The sequence below is a fragment of the Blastomyces dermatitidis genome (assembly GCF_000003525.1).
Source record: "Blastomyces dermatitidis ER-3 genomic scaffold supercont1.12, whole genome shotgun sequence".
In the NCBI taxonomy this organism is placed as follows: Eukaryota; Fungi; Ascomycota; class Eurotiomycetes; order Onygenales; family Ajellomycetaceae; genus Blastomyces; species Blastomyces dermatitidis.
This window is the reverse complement of record NW_025544785.1, coordinates 453,652-462,242: the sequence shown is the minus strand read 5'-3', so window position 1 is coordinate 462,242 and position 8,591 is coordinate 453,652.

The window sequence follows — 8,591 nt, the reverse complement described above, 5'->3', positions numbered from 1 at the left end:
CAACCCATACCATCCCTCCCTCCACCTTGAACACTTCCACCCAGAGGACTTTCATCCTGCATACCCGTTACGTCTTTCGTATCACCAGGTCCCTCAATTTCATTTCCTCTTTTATTAACACTTCAAACCTAAGAATCTAAAAAAATTATTAAAAAACCCCAAAAAATAAAAATACCCAGGAAAAAAATCCCCCATAAAAAAAAAAAAAAGAGAAAGAAAAAAAGAAGAGAAAGAAAAAAAGAGAAAGAAAGAGAAAGAAAAAAAAAAGAAAAGAAAAAAATAAAAATAAAAAAAAAATAAAAAAAAATCAAGATTGCAGAGCTGCAGTATTCTTAAAATACTCATTTCTCAGAGTCTTTACAATGTTCATTATCAATTATGTATTTCTCACAGTGAGAATAATACAGCTGTAATAAGTTATTATCTTAACATTATCTAATAAATAATCAGTATATATCTATATAAATGTGAATAATTAGAAAACATACACTTAAAAAGTATGATCAGAATGAACTCTGCTATCACTTGAATAATATCAAGAACAGAATACTGAAATTAATGATTTCTCTCATTAATTTCATGAATAATATGTATAAAGATGATCTTGAGAAATATAAGATTCTCTGACTTCTGATAAAAATAGATCTCACAGAGAGACTCTATTTTCATTATATCAGAGACTGAGTGTTATTAAAAAGTATTACTTCAATGCATATACACTTACTACAGTGATTCACTCTCTGTGTATATAACTGAGAGTTGTGACTTTTTTACACTGCACAGCTCTCTCTGAGATGCTGCTGTCAGTTTACAACTCATACAGTCTCTCAGTTCAGTATACACTGTGTATATACAGTTCTGTGTGCTGAGACTATGTTAGTTATTATAGTCTGATGTGATACTTGCTTTTCACAGGCCATGTTTTGTTTAATTGAGAGGGAAGAGAGACATGACTGCTGTTTTATTTAAGAGAAAGTGAATAATTGAATCTATAGAAGATAATTTGATTTCTTCTGTATTTAAAATTTAATTAGTCTATACTCTTCAATTTGAGAGTTTCTGAGAGTGTTTTAATAGTTTTCATATCAGCTTGAAATTAGTAATTGATTGAAGAAGAGAAAAGAGAGAAGAAAGAAATAAGAATAACTTATCTTTATAATATAAAAACAGAGAATTGCTGTAATCATTTACTCTAGCAATAAAGATCTGTTTTCTGTATGTATCTCTGATACAGATTATATAATAACTGTATACAAAGAATATCAATAGTATATGTATTGAATAAAGATGATATTACTATGCAACACTGTAGCTGTTTCTGTATATCACTGAAAGCTATTAATATTTTCTTTAAGTCTCATTATATTTGATAAGTTAGTAATATATTTCAATACACTCTCTCTTTCATTATCATCATCATTATTATCATTATTATCACTATTATCACTATCACTATCATCATTATCATCATCATCATTATTATTATCATTATTATTATATTATTTCTAATCATCTCTTCTATCTTCATCTCTCTTCAATACTTACTGAAATCAATTATATTATTTCTCTTCAAATATTCTGCAGTTCTGTGAACTATCAAGGCATGTAAGTACTGTCACAGATTGAAGAAAGAGAAGAAGAAGATGTTTAAGTGAGAGAAGACAGATTGTAAGACATGTTATAATGTCTTGAAAAGACTCTGTAAGAGAGTAGAATGATAACAATTTTAAGTAATACTCTTGATAGATTTAGACTGAACTAAGTATAGAAATAATATAGATAACATCATCTGTGAGAGATTGAAGAAGAAGATAGTGAAGAGTCTTATACAGCAGTGATAAGATCAGAAGAAGTCTTAAGAATAATTTAAGACTAAGATGAAGAGAGAGAGAGAGAAGAAGAGTATTACTGTAAATAAACAGTAGTTGAAGAAGATTAAGAGAGTGTTAAAGTAGAAGATAAAGAAGTCAAAACTGATAAGTTTTTTATTTATTAAGAGATAATAATTTTTAATAATACTTCTGTTCTCTAATTGATTAGCAGAAGCTGATAGAGAAGAAGAGAATTAAGACCTTGTTCAGATCTCAAATGCATTTCATAATTCAGAATATTGAGAAGACAGCTCTGCTCTCTAAGAATGTCAATCTACTTATCACTGAGATGAAACCTGAGACAGCAGATCAGGAAATGCAGGATTTTGAGATGCAGATTGATCTGACTAAGAGAAAGCAGTGAGAATCCTTCTCTGAGAAGACAGTGAAGAGAGATTTTGAGATGATTATTATCTCAGATAAGAAGAAGAAGAAGAAGAAGAAGAAGAAGAATAAGAAGTAAATTATAAAGAATAATAAGAAGAATGAGAAAGAGCAGAAAGATAATGAGTAGAAAAAGTTTTTTTCTTTTTATATTAATTAGTTATAAGTTCATAATTATTAATAATTGAAATTTTGAGTTTTTAAAAATTATTGTACAAGTTGTAATCAAGTCAGAAATAATACATATATATATATATATATTTAACTATCATGATTTACAAATCACTATAATGTATAAGTATTAACATTTTTTCAACATTGATATTCATAATATTAATATATTTTTAATGATATCATCTGATAATATAATTTGATAACACTCTCTTTCACAATATTAATATATGTCAAGAAATATGATAGAGATTAATCAAGATTGTTTATTTACTTTTATACATTAATGATATTCAATCTGAGTTAGTACTAAAATTATAACTAAGCTAAGAAACAAGATTATTTTCTCTTATATTAATTCTTCTTACATACATCAGTGATCAGTTATTGAAAATAAATTATTATCTTTCTTAAATTATTATCATATCTTCTGAATTCACTTCTTTCACTTCTTTTACTTCTATTGAAGATTTATAAACTCTTTAAGAAATCACTGTGAATCACAAAGTCTATATTGTTTATAATTTAATACAGAATGCTCTCTTTCAATTATAATGAATAATCACTTCATTCTTCACATCTGATTTCAGGTCATGAAATTTATGAAAAACTTAACACAAATATCAAGATAAACTATGAAATAATTATTAACAGGTTGTATTGCAGATTACTGAAGAGTTATCTCTCTACTACAATCACTGCAACTTCATTCAGAAACATTCATCATGAACTAATTATAGTTTTAAAGAAATTTCTCAATATTTGATGTCATCAGAATACAGATAATAAAAGAAAAATAATCAGAAAATTACTACTGAGCTGATAAATTACTCTATCAGATAATGATTTTTGATAATACTAACTTTCTAATTTGAAGAAAACTATGTGAAAACAATTATATATCAGTACTCTGATTTCACAACTCTTATCTAATAACTTCTGTGAATAATTACTTTATATGTGTATATCTCTGAATCTTTCTCTTTGATCAATTGAAAACTCTGAATTTTAAATACTTCTTGAAATACTTAATTCAAATCTTCATATTTCATATTAATTCTGTCTTCAGTTCAATCTTAAGATATACTACAAAGTCAATATATAATATCTAGAATTAGAGTTGAAGAATTATTGAAGAGTATCTCTCACAGTGAATGTATGAACTAGTACAAATAATCTTACATTTATAAAAGTTATATGTTATTACATTGATAAGAACTGAACTTATTAAGAGACATTAATTGAATTTAAATTATTGATCAGTAGTCATACTGAGAATTATATAATAGAGATATTAATAACTGTAATTAAAAATAACTATTAAGATATTAGTCTCAGTCTTCTTACAATTACAACTAATAATACTGTTAATAACTACACTATAATAAAGAGCTTGAAGTAAAAATTGACTTTGTATTTCTGAAATAATAAATAAGGTCATATTCTCTGTATTACTCATGTGGTTTAACTTATGATACAAACACTGATAAAGAATCTTAATATCAAGACAAAGCATAATGAGATGACTGATTCTTGAGATGAGAATGAGATGAAAGTAATTACTCAAGTAACTTTTACATTTACTTTATAAAAGATAATGTTTTTTAATAACACTTTTTAATATTACTTTTTAATAACACTTTTTAATAACACTACTGTTAATTTTGAATAGATTAACTAATAATTTAAATATCACAGATTTGAAACATTGCTAATGTGATTTATATCTCCTCTAAATAATAATAATAATTTCATGATATTTAATAAATAAATAAATCAGTCACATCACTGAATATGATACAGAATGTTAGAACACAGTGAAGTTCAATATATAAGATAATTATTCAAACTCTTCAATTATATCAGATAATTGATTATTAAGTGCAACACTCTGATTGAGAAAAGATTCAGATATTAAAACTTTCTGATATAAAGTAAACTCAGTTGAAATATATAATTGATTTACTGTTTCAGTTTTATAAGATAATGAAGATAGTCTTAATCACTTATACATCAGTGCTGCAGTCAGTCTGATGAGTGTATAACAGTTTATTTACTTATCTTAAGAAGTAGTTGAATCATCTAAAAAGAAATTCAGTCTGAGATAATGTTATAGTGCAGGCTATTATTACTGTAAGAGATAAACTAGTATATTATTACAGTAAAACTGAACAATCTTTTGCAGAGTACTATGCTGTAGCAGCTCTACTAGATTTCTTCTATTAAGTTAATATCTACACTTCTCAAGATTGAACAGAGATGAAATGAGACTTATATATTAAATTAGTCTGAGACTACTACAATGTCAACTATCAGAGATTTGAACAAGCAGATGTTTGAGATATGAAGACAGTGAAATACAATTCTCTAGTAAGTAATAATCTTTGATAATACTTTATATCACATAGAACTATAATACTAACTTTGAAACAGAACTTGCATACATTGATTACAACTGAAAATCAGATAAAACTACATACTTATAAAACTGAATTTGACTGCTATCTTCAAGATAATCTGACAAATTTACACACTAAATCAATTCTAGAGTTATGAAAAATTGTTGAGAGTATATATTCAACTGTTGCACTGATGATGTATGATATTCTGATAATTTCATTGACAGAGGTAAGAATGAAGCAAAAGTTCAACTCAAGTCAAGATATTTGTCAAGAAGAATAAGAAGTGAATTATAAAGAATAATAAGAAGAATAAGAAAGAGAAGAAAGATAATAAGTAGAAAAAGTTTTTTTCTTTTTATATTAGTTAGTTATAAGTTCATAATTATTAATAATTGAAATTAATTTTAAGTTTTCAAAAATTATTGTACAAGTTGTAATCAAGTCAGGAATAATATATATATATATATATATTTAACTATCATGATTCACAAATCATTATAATGTATAAGTATCAACATTTTTTCAATATTGATATTTACAATATTAATATATTTTTAATAATATTATCTGATAATGTAATTTGATAACACTCTCTTTCACAATATTAATATATTTCAATAAATATCATAGAGATTAATCAAGATTATTTATTTACTTTTATATATTGATGATATTCAATCTGAGTTAATACTAAAATTATAACTAAGCTAAGAAAGAAGATTATTTTCTCTTATAATAATTCTTCTTATATATATCAGTGATCAGTTATTATCTTTATTAAAAATAACTTATTATCTTTCTTAAATCTTTATTATATCTTCTGAATTCACTTCTTTCACTTCTTTCACTTCTATTAAAGATTCATAAACTCTTCAAGAAATCACTGTGAATTATGAAGTCTATATTATTTATAATTTAACACAGAATGCTCTCTTTCAATTATAATAAATAATTACTTCATTCTTCACATCTGATTTCAGGTCATGAAATTTATGAAAAACTTAATACAAATATTGAGATGAACTATGAAATAATTCTTAACAGATTGTATTACACATTACTGAAGAGATATCTCTCTGCTATAATTACTGTAACTTCATTTAGAAACATTCATTATAAACTGATTATAACTTTAATAGAACTTTCTGACATCTGAAGTTATTAGAATGCAGATAATAAAAGAAAAATAATTAGAAAATTACTACTGAGCTGATAAGTTACTCTATCAGATAACAATTTTTAATAATACTAACTTTCTAATTTGAAGAAAATTATATGAAAATAGTTATATATCAGTACTCTGATTTTATAACTCTTATCTGATAACTTCTGTGAATAATTACTTTATATATATATATCTCTGAATCTTTCTCTTTAATCAATTGAAAACTCTGAATTTCAAATACTTCTTGAAATACTTAATTCAAATCTTCATATTTCACATCAATCATGTCTTCAGTTCAATCTCAAGATATACTACAAAGTTAATATATAATATCTAGAATCAGAGTTGAAGAATTATCAAAGAGTGTCTCTCACAGTGAATGCATGAACTAGTACAAATAATCTTATATTTATAAGAGTTATATATTATTACATTGATGAGAACTGAACTTATTAAGAGATATTAATTGAATTTGAAGCATTGATCAGTAGTTATACTGAGAACTATATAATAGAGATATTAATAACAGTGATTAAAAATGACTATTAAGATATTAGTCTCAGTCTTCTTACAATTATAACTGATAATACTGTGAATAACTACACTATGATAAAGAGCTTGAAGTAAAAATTGACTTTGTATTTCTGAAATAGTAAATAAGATCATATCTTCTGTATTACTCATGTGATTTAACTTATGATATAAACTCTGATAAAGAATCTTAATATTAAAATAATAAATAATGAGATAACTAATTCTTGAGATAAGAATGAGATGAAAGTGATTACTTAAGTAACTTTTATATTCATTTTGTAAAAGATAATGTTTTTTAATAATATTTTTTCATATTATTTTTTAATAATACTTTTTAATAACACTACTGTTAATTTTGAATAGATTGACTAATAATTTAAATATCACAGATTTAAAACATTGTTAATGTGATTTGTATCTTCTCTAAATAATAACAATGATTTTATAATATTTAATAAATAAATAAATCAGTCACATCACTGAATATAATACAGAATATTAAAATATAATGAAGTTTAATATATAAGATAACTATTCAGACTTTTCAATTATATCAGACAATTGATTATTGAGTGTAATACTCTGATTGAGAAAAGATTCAGATATTGAAACTTTCTGATATGAAGTAAACTCAGTTGAAATATGTGATTAATTTACTGTTTCAGTTTTATAAGATAATAAAGATAGTCTCAATCACTTATACATCAATGTCACAGTCAGTCTGATAAGTGTATAATAGTTTATTTACTTATTATGAGAAGCAGTTGAATCACTTAAAAAGAAATTCAGTCTGAGATAATACTATAGTACAGACTATTATTACTATAAGAGATAAACTGGTATATTACTACAGTAAAACTGAACAATCTTTTACAGAGTACTATTATTATTATTATTATTCTTTCATTATACTCATATGCAAGCGGAGCTTATAATGAGTCCTTGTGTGATGTTAAATACAGATTAAGTGTTGATTATTCAGAAGGAAATACAGGTGTTGAGATCATACTAAGATAACAAGAACATAGAAAAATACAAAGAAGTGACAATTAGATACATATGATAATAACTTCCCAGCTCAGAAACATAGAGCAATTCATTGAAGTGATTTGTACACCTCTGTATTTATTAGAAACCTGAGGTGCTTGAGTTCCGGATTTAATGTATTCTCTACGGGTTTCGAACCCACGCGCCTTGGTTTCCCACGCCAAGGTGCTACCAGGTGGCTGCATTAACTATTCAGCCACCGGGGCTTTTACAGAGTACTATACTGTAGCAGCTCTACTAGATCTCTCTCATTGAGTTAATATCTACACTTCTTAAGATTGAACAGAGAAGAAATAAGACTTATATATTAAATTAGTCTGAGACTACTACAATGTCAACTATCAGAGATTTAAATAAGTAGATGTTTAAGATGTGAAAACAGTGAAATACAAGTCTCTAATAAGTAATGATCTTTGATAATACTTCATATTATATAGAACTATAATACTAACTTTGAAACAGAACTTATATACATTGATTATAACTGAAAATCAGGTAAAACTATATACTTATAAAACTGAATTTAACTGCTATCTTCAAGATGATCTGATAAATTTATATACTAAATTAATTCTAGAGTTATAGAAAATTATTAAGAGTATATATTTAACTATTACACTGATAATATGTGATATTCTGACAATTTCATTGACAGAGATGACAATGAAGTGAAAGTTCAACTCAAGTTAAGATATTTATCACTATTGTCAGAGACAATTATAAGAAGAAATAATCAAGAAACTCATGATTGTAAAACATAAAATTACCAGACAGTTTAATATCTCTGATCACAGTATATCAGAGAAGTGTAGTTTTTATGTGAAAGTGAAGAATAAACTTGCACAAGAATGTATTTAGTTGTTTCATAAGTGTTATTGTCACGTCTCTGATCATGTCAAGACCTCACTGCGGTTCTGCACAGCTCATTGCTTTCCTGTGAATGATTTCATTCATTTCACAGATTATTCAAACTGGTTTTCAATCACTCTATGACATCATTTAAATATATTATAGAAA